The following is a 21,523-nucleotide window of genomic DNA, read 5'->3' as shown; positions in this document are numbered from 1 at the left end:
CCTCACCTCATATCAATACAAAATAAAAGAAATAGAAAAAATATTTTTTCCTTGTGGTAAGAACTCTTAGGATTTACTCTCTTTAACATTCATATATAACATGCATGCCTCTGATAACCAAAACTCTGATATCTTTATCTGTGAGTTTGTTTGTTTTTGAAGTATAATTGACCTATAATACTATGTTAGTTCATGGGGCACAACATAGTGATTCGATATTTCTATACATTACAAAATGATCACCATGATGTCTAGTTACTATCTGTCACCATACAAAGATATTACATTATTATTGACTATATTCCCTACACTGTACATTTCATACCCGCGACTCATTTATTTTGTAACTGAAAGTTTGCATCTTGGGCTTCCTGAATTTGACAATAGATGCCTCTTGTCAATTCTGGAACATTCTTAGAGTTATCTCTTTGGATATTACCACTTTTTCATGCTTCTTATCTCTTTCTGAAACTCCAATTATAATGATGTAAATCTCACACTGTTTTCATATTGAAGCTCACATTCCTTAGAGATTTATAAGAGAAAATTCTTTGAGACTGGTTTTAAAGTATGCTCCTCTAGAGAGTATTTCTGTTTGCTTCTGCTGGGTGTCTAGAGTACTGCCAACCTGGAACCACTGTCAGCAATGTACTCAGCTTGGGGATTTGGGGATTTCATTGGTAGCATTATTTCAGTCCCAAAATTACATGAGAGGTAGCCTGTGGTTACAAATTCAAGAGAAGATACACTCTTTACACACACCATTAAAACTAAGTCAGGCAAGTTACCTTAGAGTCTTCTTTTTGGCACATGTTTGTTCTGATTCATCTTTTCAATGAAGGTGTGGTCCTTAATCTTTTCTGTCTTTCTGCAGGTTTCTGTTTATAAACTTCTCATATCCATACCTCCTGCCTTGCATGATCAGTTAAAATTAAATATTTGGATTATTGGTCATCAGGAGTTATTTTTGTTTTCATAGCACCTAAAAGAATTTTGATAAGTTGTAGATCTATTATGTCTAAAATTTTTCAACCTAAATTTTAAATTGTTTTGAAATACACAACCTCTTGTGTATTAATATTGAAATTTCAGAATAAAACTGTTACTTCACTCTTTTTTTTTTTTTCGGTATGTGGGCCTCTCACTGTTGTGGCCTTTCCCGTTACGGAGCACAGGCTCCGGACGTGCAGGCTCAGCGGCCATGGCTCACGGGCCCAGCTGCTCTGTGGCATGTGGGATCTTCCTGGACTGGGGCACAAACCCGCGTGCCCAGCATCGGCAGGCGGAAGCCCTACTTCACTCTTTTAAATGTTTTCAATAGAACCTAAGTAAGTTAATACCCACTATTATCAACATAAAATATATTGTAATGTTGTATTTCAACATTCATAAATCTTACATTGTTTTCTATGCTAACATGGTCCCATGTGTAGCCCCACATGTTGTACAAAGATTCTACAAGCCATGGTGTAAGTTAGCAACAGACTTTATTGGGGGGAAGCCAGCAAGGCTAAAGCCAGCCAAAGAGAAGGCATGAACCCCTATGCTCCCATTGTCCCATGAGAGGGCAGGGTGCCCTGCTGGACATGCAGTATGGATTGTACTCCAGTGGATGGTCGTTCTCCTCCATTTTTCTCCTTAAAGCTATGGAAAATGTGAGAGCAATCTTATAAGTGAAGAGTCACATGAATATCCTGCACACCTACAAGTCTGGATTTGAATGACAGCATTTTACAGAAACTATTTGGAATACCAGGTGCTCATCACCGGGAAGCCTTGAGGTCAGTGGGAAATTGTAGACCCCTCTAGTGGTGGAAAAGCCACTGGTCCCATTGGAAGCTCATTTTTAATATAGCCTCTCCTTCTGAGAAAAGAAGGAAAGAATCCAGTTTAGCTCATGAACCAAGCAATCCTGCATGAAGTACCTTGGATTATTTTCAGTCAACCAGGTGCCTTCATCAACTCATATTTGCATGGCATCTCCTACACAAGAAATTTATTCTATTATGCTATATTTTATGCATGAACTTTTTTGTGGCTCTATCATATTTCTCAAGTAAATTATATTTATAAATGGAAGTGGATTTTTCAATTCCTATAAAGCTCTAAATGTTAACAAGGTTTCTTTGTATTAAATTACTATATAATTATTAATAGTACATAATTGATTAAAACATGAAAAATAAATTTTACTGGAAATGTATTACTTAATGAGATGGATAGGTCTCTTAAAAATTAATTCATGTACCCATAGATGAATGACACGTTTTGCTAGAATAAAGCAAGCTTCAATGGAAATTAACAGCAAAGAAGAGCGAGTAGATGGTCTACCAATAAATTTGGGGCTTACAAAACAGCCATTAATGATTGTTGGTGAGTACATTATTAACAGTAGAATTCTCAACATATTCCAAGTAGATTAATATAAAACAAATAAGTACATGAAATGCACAAATAATTAGGCATATAATTAGTTGCCTAGTGATAGTGAGCGGATAAGCATCCAAGTATAAATAACGTGTATATTTCAGTGTCCACTAACCTACTGCCAAAATTTAATGAAAATGACCCTTGTATAAGCTTCAATAATTGTTTAACCTAACTTATCTCTGATATCTGTTTTTGGAATCAAAGATATAACTTTGATATGTCAAAAAATGACTTCTATTTAAAATCATGTGAAAAAAGTAGCTGAGGCAGTTCTTTGATTACAGAGACTATGCAGAGAAGATTATTTTTAATTGTTCTTTTAAAATGTTTGTTTTTTGAATCTTTTATTTTCTTTTTCTTTCTTCTATTTCTTTTATCTTCCTTTTTTTTAACCACTTCAGATTTTTTTATACATAGACAATGTAATTCAATAAAATTTAGGTTAAAATTTTGATTTTTAACGTTTTTGGGGGATGGGGGAGTGGGAAAATTATATTAGGAAGGATAGGAGTGGAAACTAGAAATAGCAACGCTGCTGCAAACTTTGACCACAGACATATTCTCAGACAGATGAATTTTAGGAAAAAGTACAGATGGACGTTAATGTGAAAATGATTTGTTTAAAGCTGCCGTCTGTGCCCACATCACCTAGAAAGTCCTAGTGTAATCTGGAAGCATACACTGAGGTTTGAAGACCTCTGCTCTGAGCCCCCAGGATCATAGAGACAAAAGGCTACAGTGCACTTTGAACTTCATTTAGTGCTTTGCATTTGTACCTTCTTGTCCGTTTTTGGTCTCTAAGGATTTCCCTTACTTTCCTGCCACATAGGCATGTTAGTGTTCATTAAGAAAGTTAAAAATGTGAGTATATACTTTTTAAAATTTTGGGTGGTTTTTTTTTACATCTTTATTGGAGTATAATTGCTTTACAGTGGTGTGTTAGTTTCTGCTTTATAACAAAGTGAATCAGTTATACATATACATATGTTCCCATATCTCTTCCCTCTTGCATCTCCCTCCCTCCCACCCTCCCTATCCCACCCCTCCAGGCGGTCACAAAGCACCGAGCTGATCTCCCTGTGCTATGTGGCTGCTTCCCACTAGCTATCTACCTTAGGTTTGGTAGTGTATATATGTCCTTGCCTCTCTCTCGCTTTGTCACAGCTTACCCTTCTCCCTCCCCATATCCTCAAGTCCATTCTCTAGTAGGTCTGTGTCTTTATTTCTGTCTTACTCCTAGGTTCTTCATGACCTTTTTTTGTTTGTTTTGTTTTATTATTTTGCATCATTTTATTCAGTCTTATCTCAAGTCAGTTTAACTTTGAATAAGGTGGAAGGAACATAGGGGGATTCAAAAGATGAATAATGAGGGTTTGGAAGTGCCTCTGTGGGGAACGAGAAAGGGAGTTGACTAAGGACAAATGAACCCGGCTGAGTGTTGGGAACCCAGATGAACCAGTGAGTTGGGTCATCATACATTTGTTATGTTGTTAGAAGATTAACAGTAATAATATATTATGTGCTAAGCAATGTCCTAAACATTTTACAATAATAATTTTAGAATAACATTTTACTTAATACCCAAAGCTATCTGTGAGGCAAATATTATTAATTCCGTCTTACATGTGAGGTAACTGAGGCTAAATGACTTATTCAAGTTCACACAGATAATGAGTGGCAGTGTCAGAATTACCAGGCAGCCCTTTTTGGCTCCATAGTTGGATCATTTAATAACCATAGTAGCCTAGCTCTAGAGGAACTGAGCTTACAGGTTTCGACATACTTTATCTCAACTGCAAAATTACTCAGCCAGAGGGCAAGCCCATCACTCTTTGAATGTAAAATGTGAGTGGCCCTGTTGGGGGTGAGAGGGGCAGGAGGAGTCCAAGGTGATCTCCCGTGTCCTCCCAGCTCAAACACTCTGATCCTATCCTATAGCAAATATGCTTAAACAGAGCTTCCACTTGGAATTACAGAACAAAACACAACAACAGCCTGTGTGGAGTGCCTCTGATGCCTTGTATTTGTATAGGGCAGTCTTCTTTGCAGTTGTTTCCAATTCAAACCAAGAATCTAAGCCCGACAGCTAATAATTTGTTCTCAACCACATTTTACCTTTTACCATCCTTGGCTATCAAGTTTTCTTATTCTATACAAATTTCCTGCACTTTGTCCCTGCCTTTTAGCCTTTTTGTAATCATGGTAGCTAGGCTTTAAGTTGTCTTGACCCCTTGCAGACTCATCTCAATCAGAATTGGCAAATGGATTGCTGAAAGCCACTGTTTAGCCTGATTGGAGAATAGGGCCCTACCTGCCTGCAGACAACTCCTTGCTGGGTATTTCCCAAGTCTAGCACATTTCCTGCTTGGATATATGTTATTTTTTTGTTTTTTTAACATCTTTATTGGAGTATAATTGCTTTACAATGGTGTGTTATCTGCTTTATAACAAAGTGAATCAGCTATATGTATACATATATCCCCATATCAGTTTCCTCTTGCGTCTCCTTCCCACCCTCCCTATCCCACCCCTCTGGGTGGTCACAAAGCACCGAGCTGATCCTCCTGTATTATGCAGCTGCTTCCCTCTAGTTATTATACATTTGGTAGTATATATAATTCCATACCACTCTCTCACTTTGTCCGAGCATACCCTTCCCCCTCCCCGTGTCCTCAAGTCCATTCTCTGTATCTGCGTCTTTATTCCTCTCCGGCCCCTAAGTTCTTCAGAAACTTTTTTTTTTTTTTAGATTCCATATATATGTGTTAGCATATGGTATTTGTTCTCCTGTTTCTGACTTACTTCACTCTGTATGACAGACTCTAGGTCCATCCACCTCACTACAAATAACTCAATTTTGTTTCTTTTTATGACTGAGTAATATTCCGTTGTATATATGTGCCACATCTTCTTTATCCATACATCTGTCAGTGGACACTTAGGTAGCTTCCACGTCCTGGCTATTGTAAATAGAGCTGCAATGAACATTGTGGTACATGCCCAGTAGTGGGATTGCTGGTGAAGAAAAAATGTAGTTCTATTTTTAGTTTTTTGAGGAACCTCCATACTGTTCTCCATAGTGGCTGTATCAATTTACATTCCCACCAAGAGTGCAAGAGGGTTCCCTTTTCTCCACACCCTCTCCAGCATTTAATGTTTGTAGATTTTTTGATGATGGCAATTCTGACTGGTATGAGGTGATAACCTCACTGTAGTTTTGATTTGCATTTCTCTAATGATTAGTGATGTTGAGCATTCTTTCATGTGTTTGTTGGCAATCTGTATATCTTCTTTGGAGAAATGTCTATTTAGATCTTCTGCTCATTTTTGGATTGGGTTGTTTGGTTTTTTTTTGATATTGAGCTGCATTAGCTGCTAGTAGATTAATCCATTGTCAGTTGCTTCATTGGTAAATATTTTCTCCCATTCTGAGGGTTGTATTTTCGTCTCTTTTATGGTTTCCTTTGCTGTGCAAAAGCTTTTAAGTTTCCTTAGGTACCATTTGTTTATTTTTGGTTTTATTTCCATTTCTCTAGGAGGTGGGTCAAAAAGGATCTTGCTGTGGTTCATGTCATAGAGTGTTCTGCCTATATTTCCTCTAAGAGCTTTATAGTGTCTGGCCTTACATTTAGGTCTTAATCCATTTTGAGCTTATTTTTGTGTATGGTGTTAGGGAGTGTTCTAATTTCATTCTTTTACATGTAGCAGTCCAGTTTTCCCAGCACCACTTATTGAAGAGGCTGTCTTTTCTCCATTGTATATTCTTACCTCTTTTATAAAAAATAAGGTGACCATATGTGTGTGGGTTTATCTCTGGGCTTTCTATCCTGTTCCATTGATCTGTATTTCTGTTTTTGTACCAGTACAATACTGTCTTGATTAATGTAGTTTTGTAGTACAGTCTGAAGTCCAGGAGTCCAATTCCTCCAGCTCTGTTTTTATTTCTCAAGATTGCTTTGGCTGTTTGGGGTCTTTTGCGTTTTCATACAAATTGTGAAAATTTTTGCTCGAGTTCTGTGAAAAAGTCCATTGGTAGTTTGATAGGGATTGCATTGAATCTGTAGATTGCTTTGGGTAGTAGAGTCATTTTCACAATGTTGAGTCTTCCAATCCAAGAACATGGTATATCTCTCCATCTATTTGTATCATCTTTAATTTCTTTCATCAGTGACTTGCAGTTTTCTGCATACAGGTCTTTCGTCTCCTTAGTTCATTTTATTCCTAGGTGTTTTATTCTTTTCTGTTGCAATGGTACATGGGAGTGTTTTCTTAATTTTTCTTTCAGATTTTTCATCATTAGTGTATAGGAATGCGAGAGATTTCTGTGCATTAATTTTGTATCTTGCTACTTTACTAAAGTCATTGATTAGCTCTAGTAGTTTTCTGGTAGAGTCTTTAGGATTCTCTATGTATAGTATCATGTCATCAGCAAACAGTGAAAACTTCACTTCTTTTCCAATTTAGATTCCTTTTATGTCTTTTTATTCTCTGATTGCTGTGGCTAAAACTTCCAAAATTATGTTGAATAAGAGTGGTGAGAGTGGACAACTTTGTCTTGTTACTGATCTTAGAGGAAATGGTTTCAGTTTTTCACCATTGAGAATGATGTTGGCTGTGGATTTGTCATATATGGCCTTTATTATGTTGAGGTAGGTTCTCTCTATGCCTACTCTCTGGAGGATTTTTATCATAAATAAGTGTGGAATTTTGTTGAATGCTTTTTCTGCATCTATTGAGATGATCACATGGTCCATCTATTTTTAATATGGTGTATCACATTGATTGATTTGTGTATATTGAGGAATCCTTGCATTCCTGGGATAAACCCCAGTTGATCATGGTGTATGATCCTTTTAATGTGCTGTTGGATTCTGTTTGCTAGTATTTTGTTCAGGATTTTTGCATCTAAGTTCATCAGTGATATTGGCGTGTAATTTTCTTTCTTTGTGACATCTTTGTCTGGTTTTGGTATCAGGGTGATGGTGACCTCATAGACTGAGTTTGGGAGTGTTCCTCCCTCTGCTATATTTTTGAAGAGTTTGAGAAGGATAGGTGTTAGCTCTTCTCTAAATGTTTGATAGAATTCGCATGTGAAGCCATCTGTTAGTGGGCTTTTGTTTGTTGGAAGATTTTTAATCACAATCTCAATTTCAGTCCTTGTGATTGGTCTGTTTATATTTTCTGTTTCTTCCTGGTCCAGTCTTAGAAGGTTGTGCTTTTCTAAGAATTTGTCCATTTCTTCCAGGTTGTCCATTTTATTGGCATATAGTTGCTTGTAGTAATCTCTCATGATGCTTTGTATTTCTCCAGTGTCAGTTTTTACTTCTCCTTTTTCATTGCTAATTCTATTGATTTGAGTCTTCTCCCTTTTTGTCTTAATGACTCTGGCTAATGGTTTATCAGTTTTGTTTATCTTCTCAAAGAAGCAGCTTTTACTTTTATTGATGTTTGTTATTGTTTCCTTCAATTTTTTAAATTTATTTCTGCTCTGATCTTTATGATTTCTGTCCTTCTGCTAACTTTGGGGCATTTTTGTTCTTCTTTCTCTAATTGCTTTAGGTGTAAGGTCAGGTGGTTTATTTGAGATGTTTCTTGATTCTTGAGATAGGATTGTATTGCTATAAACTTCCCTCATAAAACTACTTTTGCTGCATCGCATAGGTTTTGGGACATCGTGTTTTCATTGTCATTTGTATCTAGCTATTTTTTCAATTCCTCTTTGATTTCTTCAGTGATGTCTTGGTTATTTAGTAGTGTATTACTTAGCCTCCATGTGTTTGTATTTTTTACAGAATTTTTCCTGTAATTGATATGTAGCCTCAGAGCGTTGTGGTCGGAAAAGGTACTTGATGTGATTTCAATTTTCTTAAATTTACCAAGGCTTGTTTTGTGACCCAAGGTGTGATTATCCTGGAGAATGTTCCATGAGCTCTTGAGAAGAAAGTGTATTTTGTTGTTTTTGGATGGAGTGTCCTATAAATATCAATTAAGTCTATCTTGTTTAATGTATCATTTAAAGCTTGTGTTTCCTTATTTATTTTCATTATGGATGATCTGTCTATTGGTGAAAGTGGGGTGTTAAAGTCCCCTACTATGATTGTGTTACTGTCGATTTCCCATTTTATGGTTGTTAGCATTTGCCTTATGTATTGAGGTTCTCCTATGTTGGGTGCATAAATATTTACAATTGTGAAATCTTCTTCTAAGTTTGATCCCTTGATCATTATGTAGAGTCCTTCTTTGTCTCCTGTAGTAGTCTTTATTTTAAAATCTATTTTGTCTGATATGAGAATTGCTACTCCAGCTTTCTTTTGATTTCCATTTGCATGGAATATCTTTTTCCATCCCCTCACTTTCAGTCTGTATGTGTCCCTAGGTCTGAAGTGGGTCTCTTCTAGACAGCAGATATACGGGTCTTGTTTTTGTATCCATTCAGCCAGTCTATGTCTTTTGGTTAGAGCATTTAATCCATTTACATTTAAGGTAATTATCAATATGTTGGTTCCTGTTACCCTTTTCTTAATTGTTTTGGGTTTATTATTGTAGGTCTTTTCCTTCTCTTGTGTTTCCTGCCTAGAGAAGTTCCTTTAGCATTTGTTGTAAAGCTGGTTTGGTGGTGCTGAATTCTCTTAGCTTTTGCTTGTCTGTAAAGGTTTTAATTTCTCCATCGAACCTGAATGAGATCCTTCCTGGGTAGAGTAATCTTCGTTGTAGGATTTTCCCTTTCATCACTTTAAATATGTCCTGCCACTCCTTTCTGGCTTGCAGAGTTTCTGCTGAAAGATCAGCTGTTAACCTTATGGGGATTCCCTTGTATGTTATTTGTTGTTTTTCCCTTGCTGCTTTTAATATTTTTTCTTCGTATTTAACTTTTGATAGTTTGATTAATATGTATCTTGGTGTGTTTCTTCTTGGATTTTTCCTGTATGGGACTCTCTGCGCTTCCTGGACTTGATTGACAATTTCTTTTCCCAGTTTCAACTATAAACTCTTCAAATATTTTCTCAGTCCCTTTCTTTTTCTCTTCTTCTCTGGGACCCCTGTAATTCGAATGTTGGTGAGTTTGATGTTGTCCCAGAGGCCTCTGAGACTGTCCTGAATTCTTTTCATTCTTTTTTCTTTATTCTTCTCTGCAGTAGTTATTTCCACTGTTTTATCTTCCAGGTCACTTATCTGTTTTCCTGCCTCAGTTATTCTGCTACTGAGTCCTTCTACAGAATTTTTAGTTTCATTTATTGTGTTGTTCATCATTGTTTATTTGCTGTTTAGTTCTTCTAGGTGCTTGTTAAACGTTTCTTTTGTTTCTCCATTCTTTTTCCAAGAGTTCAGATCATCTTTACTATCAATCATTACTTTGAATTCTTTTCCAGGTAGGCTGCCTATTTCCTCTTCATTTGTTTGGTCTGGTGGGTTTTTACCTTGTTCCTTCATCTGCTGTGTGTTTCCCTATCTATCTATCTACTCATTTTGCTTAACTTACTGTGTTTGGTGTCTCCTTATCACAGGCTACAAGTTTGTAGTTCCCATTGTTTTTGGTGTCTTCCCCCAGTGGCTAAGGATGGTTCAGTGGGTTGTGTAGGCTTCTTGGTTAAGGGGACTAGTCCCTGTGTTCTGGTGAATGAGGCTGGGTCTTGTCTTTCTAGTGGGCAGGGCCATGTCATGTGGTGCGTTTTGCAGTGTCTGCGACCTTATGATTTTAGGCAGCCTCTCTGCTAATGGGTGGGGTTGTGTTCCTGCCTTGCTAGTTGTTTGGCATAGGGTGTCCAGCCCTGTAGCTAGGCGGTCATTGAGTGGAGCTGGGTCTTAGCGTTGAGATGGAGATATCTGGGAGAGCTTTCACCATTTGATATTATGTGGAGCTGGGAGGTCTCTGGTGTACCAATGTCCTGAACTTGGCTCTCCCACCTGAGAGGCAAAGGCCTGACACCAAGCTGGAACACCAAGACCCTGTCAGCCACATGGCTCAGAAGAAAATGGAGCAAAAAAAGAAAGAAAAAATAAATAAAATAAAATTTATTAAAATTAAAAGATAAATTAGAAAGTAATAAAAAATGAAGAAAAGAAAAATAAAGAATGAAATAGAGAAAGAAGAGAGCAACCAAAGCAAAAAACAAATCCACCAATGATAAAAAGTGCTAAAAACTATACTAAAAAAAAAAAAAAAATGGCCAGAAAAAACCCTAGGGCAAATGGTAAAAGCAAAGCTATACAGACAAAATCACACAAAGAAGCATATACATACACACAAAAAGAGAAAAAGGAAAGACATTTATATATCTATATATTAAAAAAGAAAAAGGAGAAAGAGAGCAATCAAATCAATAAACAAATCTACCAGTGATAATAAACTCTAAATTCTAAACTAAGATAAACATAAAACCAGAAACAAATTAGATGCAGAAAGCGAACCCCAAGTCTACAGTTGCTCCCAAAGTCCACCGCCTCAATTTTGGGATGATTTATTGTCTATTCAGGTATTCCACAGATTCAGGGTACATCAAGTTGATTGTGGAGATTTAATCCACTGCTCCTGAGGCTGCTGGGAGAGATTTCCCTTTCTATTCTTTGTTCTCACAGCTCCCAGGGGCTCAGCTTTGGATTTGGCCCCGCCTCTACGTGTAGGTGGCCTGAGGGCGTCTGTTCCCACCCAGACAGGACGGGGTTAAAGTAGCAGCTGATTAGGAGGCTGTGGCTCGCTCAGGCCTAGGGGACGGAGGGTTACGGAATGCGGGTGAGCCTGCGGCGGCAGAGGCCAGCATGACATTGCAACAGCCTGAGGTATGCCATGTGTTCTCCAGGGGAAACTGTCCCTGGATCATGAGACCCTGGCAGTGGCGGGCTGCACAGGCTCCTGGTAGGGGAGGTGTGGATAGTGACCTGTGCTTTCACACAGGCTTCTTGGTGGCTGAAAAAGCAGCCCTGGCATTGCATGCCCATCTCTGGTGTCCACACTGATAGCCGCAGCTCGCGCCCATCTCCGGAGCTCATTTAAGCGGTACTCTGAATCCCCTCTGCTCAAGCACCCCAAAACAATGGTCTCTTGCCTCTTAGGCAGTTCCAGACTTTTTCCTGGACTCGCTCCCGGGTAGCTGTGGCGCACTAGCCCCCTTCAGGCTGTGTTCACACAGCCCACCCCAGTCCTCTCCCTGGGATCTGACCTCCAATGCCCAAGCCTCAGCTCCCAGCCCCCACCCCCCCACCATGGGTGAACAGACAAGCCTCTTGGGCTGGTGAGTGCTGGTTGGCACGGATCCTCTGTGCAGGAATCTTTGGGCTTTGCCCTCTGTACCCCTATTGCTGCGCTCTCCTCCATGGCTCCAAATCTTCCCCTCCGCCACCCTCCGTCTCTGCCAGTGAAGGGGCTTCCTAGTGTGTGGAAACTTTTCCTCCTTCACAGCTCCCTCCCAGAGGGACAGGTCCCATCCATATTCTTTTGTCTCTGTTTTTTCTTTTTTCTTTTGCCCTACCCAGGTACATGGGGAGTTTCTTGCCTTTTGGGAAGTCTGAGGCTCTGCCAGCGTTCAGTAGGTGTTCTGTAGGCGTTGTTCCACATGTAGATGTATTTCTGATGTACTTGTGGGGAGGAAGGTGATCTCCACGTCTTACTCCTCCGCCATCTTGAAGGTCTCCTTCGGAATTGTTTAAAATTAAGAAATATCAATGGCAATTAAGAACTGTAATTTTTAAATGAATTAACCTGGAAAATGAGCCTCTTAACAATGTTTATTGCTTCAGGCTTTGGACGTTCCCTTCCATTATATCAGATTCTCTGGGCCACTAATCCCAACATTATACCTTGGAAATTTGTGTTTTCTCTCTAGCTTGTTAGGTAGCACCCTCAATAATCTCCTTTTAGCTTGGTTCCTCAAAGAGTTTTGATTTGTACTGAATACAGGTCTGTGATTCTGACAGTCTTCATTTCTTTTTATATTTCATCCACTGTGCATTTGCTAAATCTGCATAAAAGTCGGGAGATACGAGTCTGGCCCAATTTTTGCCACTTACATATTTGCAACCTTGAACAAATCATGTAAACATTGTGAATCTATTTTATAATGTGTAAAAAGTGTATAATAGCATCTAACAACAACTATGAAAAAATCAAATGAGAATGTATGCAGAAAAGTGTTTTGTAACTGCAAAATTCAAAGCACATATAATTGATTATTATTATTTTTTTTTACGATGTTACCCTGCAGTGGCTTGACAGCACTTCTTAACACTAATGCAATTGCGATTCATTTCGCTTTTCTCCACTGTACCCTCAGACTCCTGATTTTTAGAAATTCTTCAGCATCACAGATTAAAGGAGTTAGAGTAATATAAAAAGTTCCAGAGCTTATATTAACACTTCCCATGTGTAAAACAGATAGCTAGTGGGAACTTGCTGTATAGCTCAGGGAGCTCAGCTTGGTGCTCTGTGGTGACCTAGATGGGTGGGATGGGGGTTGGGGGGATGGGAGAGAAGTCCAAGAGGGAGGGGATGTATGTATACATACAGCTGATTCACTTCGTTGTACAGAAGAAACTAACACAACATTGTAAAGCAAATACACCCTAATAAAAAAACCAAACAAAAAACACTTCCCTATGATAACTTCTTTTTTAAAAATCCTATGACTTGTAACAGAAATTTTGAGTTCCTATCCTCTATCAAACTAATTCTGCCACATGAAAATCCAGGACTCTATTTACAGCTGTAGGCCACTCTCATTGCATATATGATTTCCAAATGCTGCTTAACTGTAAGTGGCTGATTTTGCAGTCTTATTATTTGTGCCAGTTTTCAGTATCTCTTCCACATTCTTTCTACCATAGCATATGGCTTTGCATGGTCGATTCAGTAAATATTCATAATTATTCCACTGAGCTTTGGTGATGATGAATGTGTATGTTATTGGAGATAAATTGTGCAATCTGCAAGGAAAACAAAGATGAGTTTTTGCTTGGATATTTTTACTCATTTGGTGTTGGAGGCAGATGCTCTACTCCATAGAGAATCAGGGCATTGCTCTGGGGAGAGGGATGCTGAGCCAGTCACATGCTTTTCTTCTTCCTTGTTTGTGCTTCATGACTGATTAGCATGCCTTCCCCAAACACTTCTGATATATGGATGTAACTACTTTCCATACAAGGTTATAAGAATGAGGTAATGCATGCAAAGGCTATTCTTTACCATAAGCAAAAACTGAACTATGAATGTAAACACTTCATGATACAAAACCAAAATATTTTAATATATCTTGATTAAATATTAGAAGGTGCTTTCTTTCTTGTGTTCCAACACAATGAACACTTAGTCAGACAAAGGCAGTAGCTGAAGTTGTATCAGCAACCAGTAAAGGGTTTCCTGTTTGTTTTTTACTTTTCCTCTGCTGGCCATTATCCTCAAAACTAATAGAGAAAATCATGAAATCTCTCCTTTCTAAGTTTTACAGTGGAATAAAATAGTCACAAATAGTTCCCAGGAAGTCAGAATTACTACTGTCAAAAGAAAACCGCATGCCCAATTACCAGTATTTCATATTTCTGGACACAAGTAAATATGAGGTATGATCCAAATTCATTTGTGCATCAAGGCTGGAAATACACTGGGATTTTCTCTTCTGTGAAAAAATGATTCTTTATAAGAAAAAGGATGAAATGGCTTTAATGTGGATTTACTACTGCCATTGCTGTCTAGCTAAAGCTTAACATTTTACTTTTGAACCAAAAAGAAACCATCAAGTCACAGAAGTAGCGAGTGAGCCCTTTCGTACAAGCTTGAGGTCTGATTGATTCAGTAGAAATATATCCACAAATTCTATGAACAGAAACATGAAGGTCTGAGTACACCGGATCTGCAGGTTCATAAGAAACTAGTAAAGCAAAAGGCAAAGAAAGAAAGAAGTATGCCTCCTCTTTGAACAACATTCTTTGGATTCTAGCAAAGTCATTACAAAACACCCGGAGTACATTCAGGCACAGTATAATGCCCAATCTTCACAACTTGCTTTAGTTTATAAAAATGACTGCAACCCCATTTTGTTCCTGGAACTTCCAGAAAACAGTAAAACTTCTCCCTTATTTTAATACCAGCCACCCAGCTAAATGATTTCAGTAAATAGCAGTTAAAATATAGAGAATATTAGTATTTTGAGGGATGTAGGAAGAGAACTAAATATCTTTATATAGAAAGCTCAGTATAATTATCTTTTTATAAAGGCCTCTAAATAAGACAACAAACAACTTTCCTCAGCAAGCCCATTCACACAGTCCTTCATCTTCCTTTGCAATCTCTTTTGCTAGGGCAGATGAAAGGAATTAGGGTATCTATGAAGGGAATGCAAAGGAAGGAAATGAAGAAGAAGGAAAAGTGGCCTCATTTACACTTCCTGGGCTCTTAGCCAGTAGCCATTGCTTAAGATTCTGCTGGAGGCATTCAGGCTGTTTCTAAGCACTCATCTGACTCCTAATGGACAGTTGAAGTCCTACTCAAATAAAGTAATGATGACTGTGGTCCACAGGGGTGCCATTGCCATTTCCCCCCTCTGTGTTTTTGCCTTTGTCTTTGACCTTAGAATGAACAATCCTCAGAGAGCTAGTATCTGCACTGACAATTGAAGCTGGAAGGTCTCTGCAGTGCCCAAGGGTGCACTATCAGTTCACTCATTAAGCAATGGTGGCCTTGCTTTTAAATTAGGGAACTTTGTTCTTCTGAAAATAACTCACAGACAATTAAAATTTTTGTTTGTTTGTTTGTTTGCATACATTCAGGAAAAGAAAGCCTCCTTCAATTCTAAGGTACAGTATACTAGGAGATATTTCCTTGGTTCCCTGGGACTGAATTTAGCGACATTTTATATGGGAGAAGAGCCAAGGCATGAGTGTTCCATTAAAAAAGACAACAAATACATTTTGTGTGAGCAGAAATATCCCATGACGTACAGGGAAATGTTTATTCTCTCTCATTTTTCACTTATTCGTCATTGCCCCAACTTCTTTCAAAAATGATTCAGGTCAATTTGTAAAATGACCCAAATGGAGCGGCACATGTCTTAAGTTGGGTTCCTCAGAAACAGATTTTGAGATGAATATTCATATTAAAGTGAAATATTAGAAAGTGTTCTCAAGAAAAAAAACAGTAGGAAAGAGGGAAATTGGGACTTGGAAAAGAACGAGGCCAAATAAAATCTATAAATATGTGTAGTTCTCCATTCCATATGAATTCAAACTACTTCTGATTCTCTTTCCTAATGAGTATTAAAGAGAACATACATTTGTAGATCAATGTGCATACCAAGTGCCAGAGGGCCTGTTGATATGTTCTGGTAAAGACACTACATCTAAAACAGCAGTGTGAGTAAATGGCCATAGAGTCCTTTGGGGGAAAGATTGGAGGAATCACTACCATACACACTCAACATTGTATTATAGGGTCCTTCCTAATCCACATTCACATTCTCTCTTAATGTATGGGCTCTGTTTCTTGGAACTTCCTAGAAGTTAGTGTCCTATGTTTGTATTACAGTCATTCAGAGCCCCTTTTATCCTAAAAGTTTAATGCTTAGTCTCAAATCTTGTTATACTCGTTATCACTGGAGAGCCCATTTTCATAAATGTAACCTCTGTCATTAACCCCTGTGTATAGGATAGCTCACACTGAGCTTCTTTACAATGTCAGTGTTCCCCTCCCCTATCAAAGTGATCCTTATAGCCTTAGTGAAGGTAGTGTCTTCTGAGCTCTGTTAGAGAAAGAAGACAACTGGGGGAAGAGGTTGAGGTTATTGGGTTTTTCATAGTTGACGCATTAGAATAGCTGCCTTTCTTAGGCTACCTGTATATCTCTTCCATAACATTCTGCTAGGGCATTTCTGGCAATTCTGCTTAATTATTATTATTTTTTCTTCCACTTTTACTGAGATATAATTGACATACAGCATTGTATAAGTTTAAGGTGTACAGCATGATGATTTGACTTGCATACATCACAAAATGATACCACAGTAAGTTTAGTGAATATCCATCATCTCCTATAGATACAAAATTTTTAAAAAAAGAAAAAATATTTTTCATTGTGATGAGAACTCTTAGGATTTCCTCTCTTAACAACTTCATATATAACATGTAGCAGTGTTAATTATATTAATTATGTTGTACATTATATCCCTAGTACTTATTCATCATAACTGGAAATTTGTACTTTTTGACTGCCTTCATCCAATTCCCCCTCCCCCACCCCCCTTCTGATAACAACAAATTGATCTATTTTTCTATGAGTTTGTTTGTTTGTTAAGTATAATATACCTACAACACTATATTAATTCCTGGTGCATAACATAGCAATTTGATATTTCTGTACATTACAAAATGATCATGATAAGTCTATTTACCATCTGTCACCATACAAAGGTATTAAATTATTATTAACTATTCCCCACCCTGTACATTTAATACCTGTGTCTCATTTATTTTGTAACCTGAAGTTTGTACCACTTAATTTCCCTCACCTAACAGTGTTTCACTCTTAATATGAACCATTACTTTTTCTAAGCCTTGAAGAGTCATTCTAATTATAGTCAACTATTATAACTGGATCAGTAATGTCAAGGCTTGGTGGGTGGTAAGAGTGACAGAACTACAAAAAAGGCCAAATTTGGAGCCTCAGCAAAGTCTCCAATGCTAAAGTCACAGATGATAGGGAAAGAGTAGGACTCTGAGACTTGGGCTAGGGACATCTGAGAAGATTCCCTAAAGAACATTGAACTCCAGAACCCTCTTGGTCTGCTAAAATAAATTGCTATAGGATGTCAAGGATAGGGTAGGTCTGAGGACCATACAAAAGATTCAACTGTGGTGGATGCCTTGCAAACTGATAATTTTCTTAAGATCTGACATCCACCTCTTCTGGCTACTAAACTCAATAAGTAGGTCAAGCTGCAGCAAGGCCAGTTGGGAAAGATAGCCTTGCTATAAAGGAATAAAGGAATTACCGATGAAAGAGCTACAGGACCTGACTAATATGTGACAGAAAGAATGGCGGAGCATGCCTGAGAATGGATTTTGAGGGTGTATTTCTCATAGAGAAATAGGGAAGTAGGACCAGGGAGGGAGGGGGGCAAGTAAAGTTGCATTATCAAACAAAGTCATGCTCAAGTTAACTCTGGCTCAATTTGAGAGAAGAGCTGTGGAAACACTGAGGATTTCACCTCCAAATTGTCTGTTCAGAGGGGAAATGTATGGATTATTTATATCCCTATGTGCCTTAGGTATTGGTTAAAAGCTGTCCCTTTTAATCAAAAGGAATATGTAAATCTCCAGGCAAATCTGGCTCTCTGTGGGCAAAGGTAAAGTGATTTCTAGCAGCCTGACCAAAAAATACTGATGTTGGCTTTTAAAATAGAAGCTCTATTTTGCATTGTGCATAAAAAATTTTCTATGGATTCAAGTGTATATGCGCAGAACATTGACAGTATCAGCCAGAAAACCCTTTTTATTATGCTACATGGTTCATATAGAAAATTACTCCTTCATTTAGAGTGAGGTAAATTTCCATTACAAGTTGCAAGGGATGATCAAAGGAATAATAAGTACACTGTCAACTGGTTCTATAGGTGACAGTTTTAATCTATTTTCAGTGAAATGTGTGCTTTTGCAATTGTTTTGATGAGTTTGTGTTAAAATTAAGCCATTCATGATTTACAAGCAAAAGTGTGGGTGATTAGCACAAAAAATTGGGTCTTGGTATGCAAACTGCAGCTGTGGAATAGATTTTTTTGTTCTTCAATGTGAAGGTTTAAAACAATTATGGCCTCATTAATTCTATGCACTAACCTATTTAGTAAAAGGGTTTCTGAGAAGACTAGATGAGGAGTGAGGATAGACAAAGCCACGGGTAAATTTCTTCAGAAAAAAAAAAAGATGAATGAAGTAATCAAATTGGAAGCTATGAGGCTTAGAGAATAGGCACCATTCCTTGTTAAATACTAAACAAAAGACACATTTAGTAGAAAATTAAACTATCCTTTCAACATGATGTGAAAACTTTTGTAGATTTCCAAAAATTTACACCCAATCACTAGTCTCCAGTAGACCACATGATAGGCATGCATTTTCGAAAATTACATTATAGATCCATTTATTTTAGCTATCAGATTAACTTAACTTGTATAATAGGGGAAAGAGAAAAAATAGGAATGAAGTAAGAATGGCCACGGGAAGACTGTGTACTTCTGTTGTCTGAACCAAATTCATGTGCCTGATGCACAGTGAGGCCAAACAAACTGAAACATCGAAATTTGAAGAAGAGAAAGGTTTATTGTAAGGACCAAGCAAGGAGAATGAGAATGAGTGGCTTGTGCTCAAAAGCCTGAACTCCCCAATGTTTTGGGAGGAAGAGTTTTTATAGGCAAAATTTGAGGGAAGGTCTGCAGGGTGTGTGACCTTCCTCTGATTGGCTGGTGGTAAGGTAACAGGGTGGTGTTCCAGGAATCTCAGTCATCACCCTTCTGGTTCCAGCTAGTCTGGGGTCCACATGCTTGTGCTCAGCCTGAAGTTACAATCCTCCACCTGGGTGGGGCCTTAGTTCCTGTAGAAGAACTCAGACTCAGATGCATATCAGATTGCTATGCACATCCTGAGGAGGAACAAGGACCCTGCCCCATCCCTGCACTATTGTTTCTTGGCAGCCTTTCCTTTGTTTCTGCATTCCCTCACTCCTCTAATTAGTAACTGTTCTAATCTGCCCTTTGGAGCTCAGGGAAGGTCTAGGTGGCTGAAATCTTTTTCCTACAAATAAGAAATGGGGGACATGGAAAGCCTTTTTGTCCTGGTAGGCCCCATAGGGCCCTACTCGGTTTCACCTCATACTTTCTGGTCTAAAAAAAATGAGGAAATATATGGAACAGATGAGTATATCTATCTCCCAAAAAGCCTAGCTGGGCCCCGAGCTGAAGTAGATTTGCCCCAATTGACCCATAGATGCACAGATAATAAAAATAAATGGTTGCTGTGGCAAGCCACTAAGATTTGGGATGGTTTGCTATTCCAATAGCAGACTAATACAATAAACCAGTCCCTTACATATGAATATTCTGCCTTTTTTATACCCACTATATATTCTGATACTACAAAATTATATCAAATATTTCCAGAAAAAGCTTTATGGATCTCAAGGGCAGATCTGTTAGGGTCAGAAAAAATGAGGTCTAAATGAAAATAAATCATTGTTTTTGTGTTATTCAGGTTTAAGAAGAACCTGAATAAAACAAAAAGGTCATCATTGACCTTGAACATCATTCCACATCTCTGGAACTCAAAACGAAATGCTGGAGAAGATGACCTGTAAAATTCCTTCAGTTTCAATATTCTATGATTAATTGCATTATGATTTTTGTTAAGACCTGCTATATGAATAACATGGAGTCCAAGTCCCAGGGCATGATGCTAACTGTGGGAGACACAGTCCCCTCACCACCTATTCCATTCCCTCAATTTCACTTTAGTGAAACATAGGTGAATACATATATATCAACTACTCAGAGATGTTTACCCTTTGCAGAAGTCATGGCTGCAATTCGTCAGAATAACACAGGAAGGTTGGTAAGAAAGAACAAGTTTCCATTCTGTATGAACATGAAGAAATGTACAGGTAAGTTATGCAAACTAGTTCTGCTAACATCTACAGAACAAACCACATCAAAAATGGGTGGTACTAAACACGGCACTATACTTACAAAATCTGTGATGTGCTTTCCCTTCCTCTGAGCAGTAGAGCCTGATCAGCCCAACATGTGAAGTAACTCATGTGTAAGGAACAAAGTGCAAAGATGAACTGTAGATGATTCTGTGGGGCTGTTCTACACTCTGAAGTGAATACCCTGTTCCCTGTCTCTGCCACCATCAGAATTAAATTATTCTGTCATTTTCTTCAACTGGGGTATGACTTGAAGGATGTCAAAAAGGCTCTTCCTCAAACTGTCTCTTTCACACTAGCTAATAAAAATAGCTCAAATATCACCACTAGTCCATTTCCAATATTTTCTGTAAATCACTTCTGGAAGGATGACATACTACATCACTTTGTAGCTATTGATATATTAGTGAAGATAAGTGTTCATATTCCTAAAGTAGCATGTTAGTGAAGGTTTTCTTCTTTATCTCTGTCCTCCAAAATATAATTGTGCCTCGGTGACTACTAAATGAATTCAAATCCTTTTAGCTTCCCTTGATCCAAGTTTAACTCCTTTGTGCCAGTTTATATTCAACCACCTTCCATGTCCAACCATCTTTCTATATGTATTAGTTCTAGATTCAAGTCAGACATAGTTCTGAGATTATAATTTACATTCTAAAGTATACATTTTCTTTTGTATATATGAAAATTTTTCAAATAATTTCCACTTACTGTAGCATGTTAAGTGATATGAATTACTATCAGGGAAAATAATTCCAGGAAGGCGAAAAGAAAGTGAAAGATTGCAATTTTAATTATAGTGATAAGGGAAACATGTTGGAGTAAATGGCATTTGAGTAAAAATTTGAGATTGTGAGAGAGTGGGCCATATGTTTACATGGGAGAAGAACATGCCAGGAGGAATTAGTACAAATTGGAAAGACTCTGAGGCAAGCACCAGCCTTCTGTGTTTATGATTTGAGATGGAATGAGCATAGGGGACACTGCTAGGAGATGAGATCAGAGAGATGATGGACAGGTAATGTAGAACTTGGAGGACACTGTAAAGAATTTGCTTTCACTTCAAATGAGATAGAAGGCCTTGCAGGGTTTTGAACAGAATGACGTAATCTGTTTCAAGTTCCAACAAGGTCATTCTGGCCACTGCCCTGGCCGTTGATCTACAAGAGCAAGGGCAGATGTCAGAGAACTTGTCTATTGCAGTGATCCAAGTGAGAGAGAATAGTGACATGGATGACAGAGTTGTTGAAAGCTGATCAGATTCTGCATAGATGTTGAATCTAAAACCAGTAAGTTTTTAGTCATATCAGATATGATTTGTGAATAAAGAGAAGCATGAAAGAGAAGAATTTGGGGCTTACAATGGGAAGGACAGAATTTCCATTAACATGAGAAGATAGTAAATAGAACCGGCATGAA

The 21,523-nt window shown here is 38.0% G+C and overlaps 1 long non-coding RNA gene across 1 annotated transcript in view; it reads left to right on the top strand.

Moving 5' to 3' along the window:
* Nucleotides 1-20,355, top strand: part of LOC132437291 (uncharacterized) — a 464,385-nt gene extending 444,030 nt beyond the window's left edge. The window contains exon 4 of the long non-coding RNA XR_009521997.1: nt 19,970-20,355. This is a non-coding gene — a long non-coding RNA (uncharacterized lncRNA). The remainder of the gene's footprint in view (nt 1-19,969) is intronic.
* Nucleotides 20,356-21,523: the final 1,168 nt, after the last annotated feature.

Source organism: Delphinus delphis, chromosome 14 (assembly GCF_949987515.2).
Source record: "Delphinus delphis chromosome 14, mDelDel1.2, whole genome shotgun sequence".
In the NCBI taxonomy this organism is placed as follows: Eukaryota; Metazoa; Chordata; class Mammalia; order Artiodactyla; family Delphinidae; genus Delphinus; species Delphinus delphis.
This window is presented reverse-complemented; position numbering and strand designations above follow the sequence as displayed.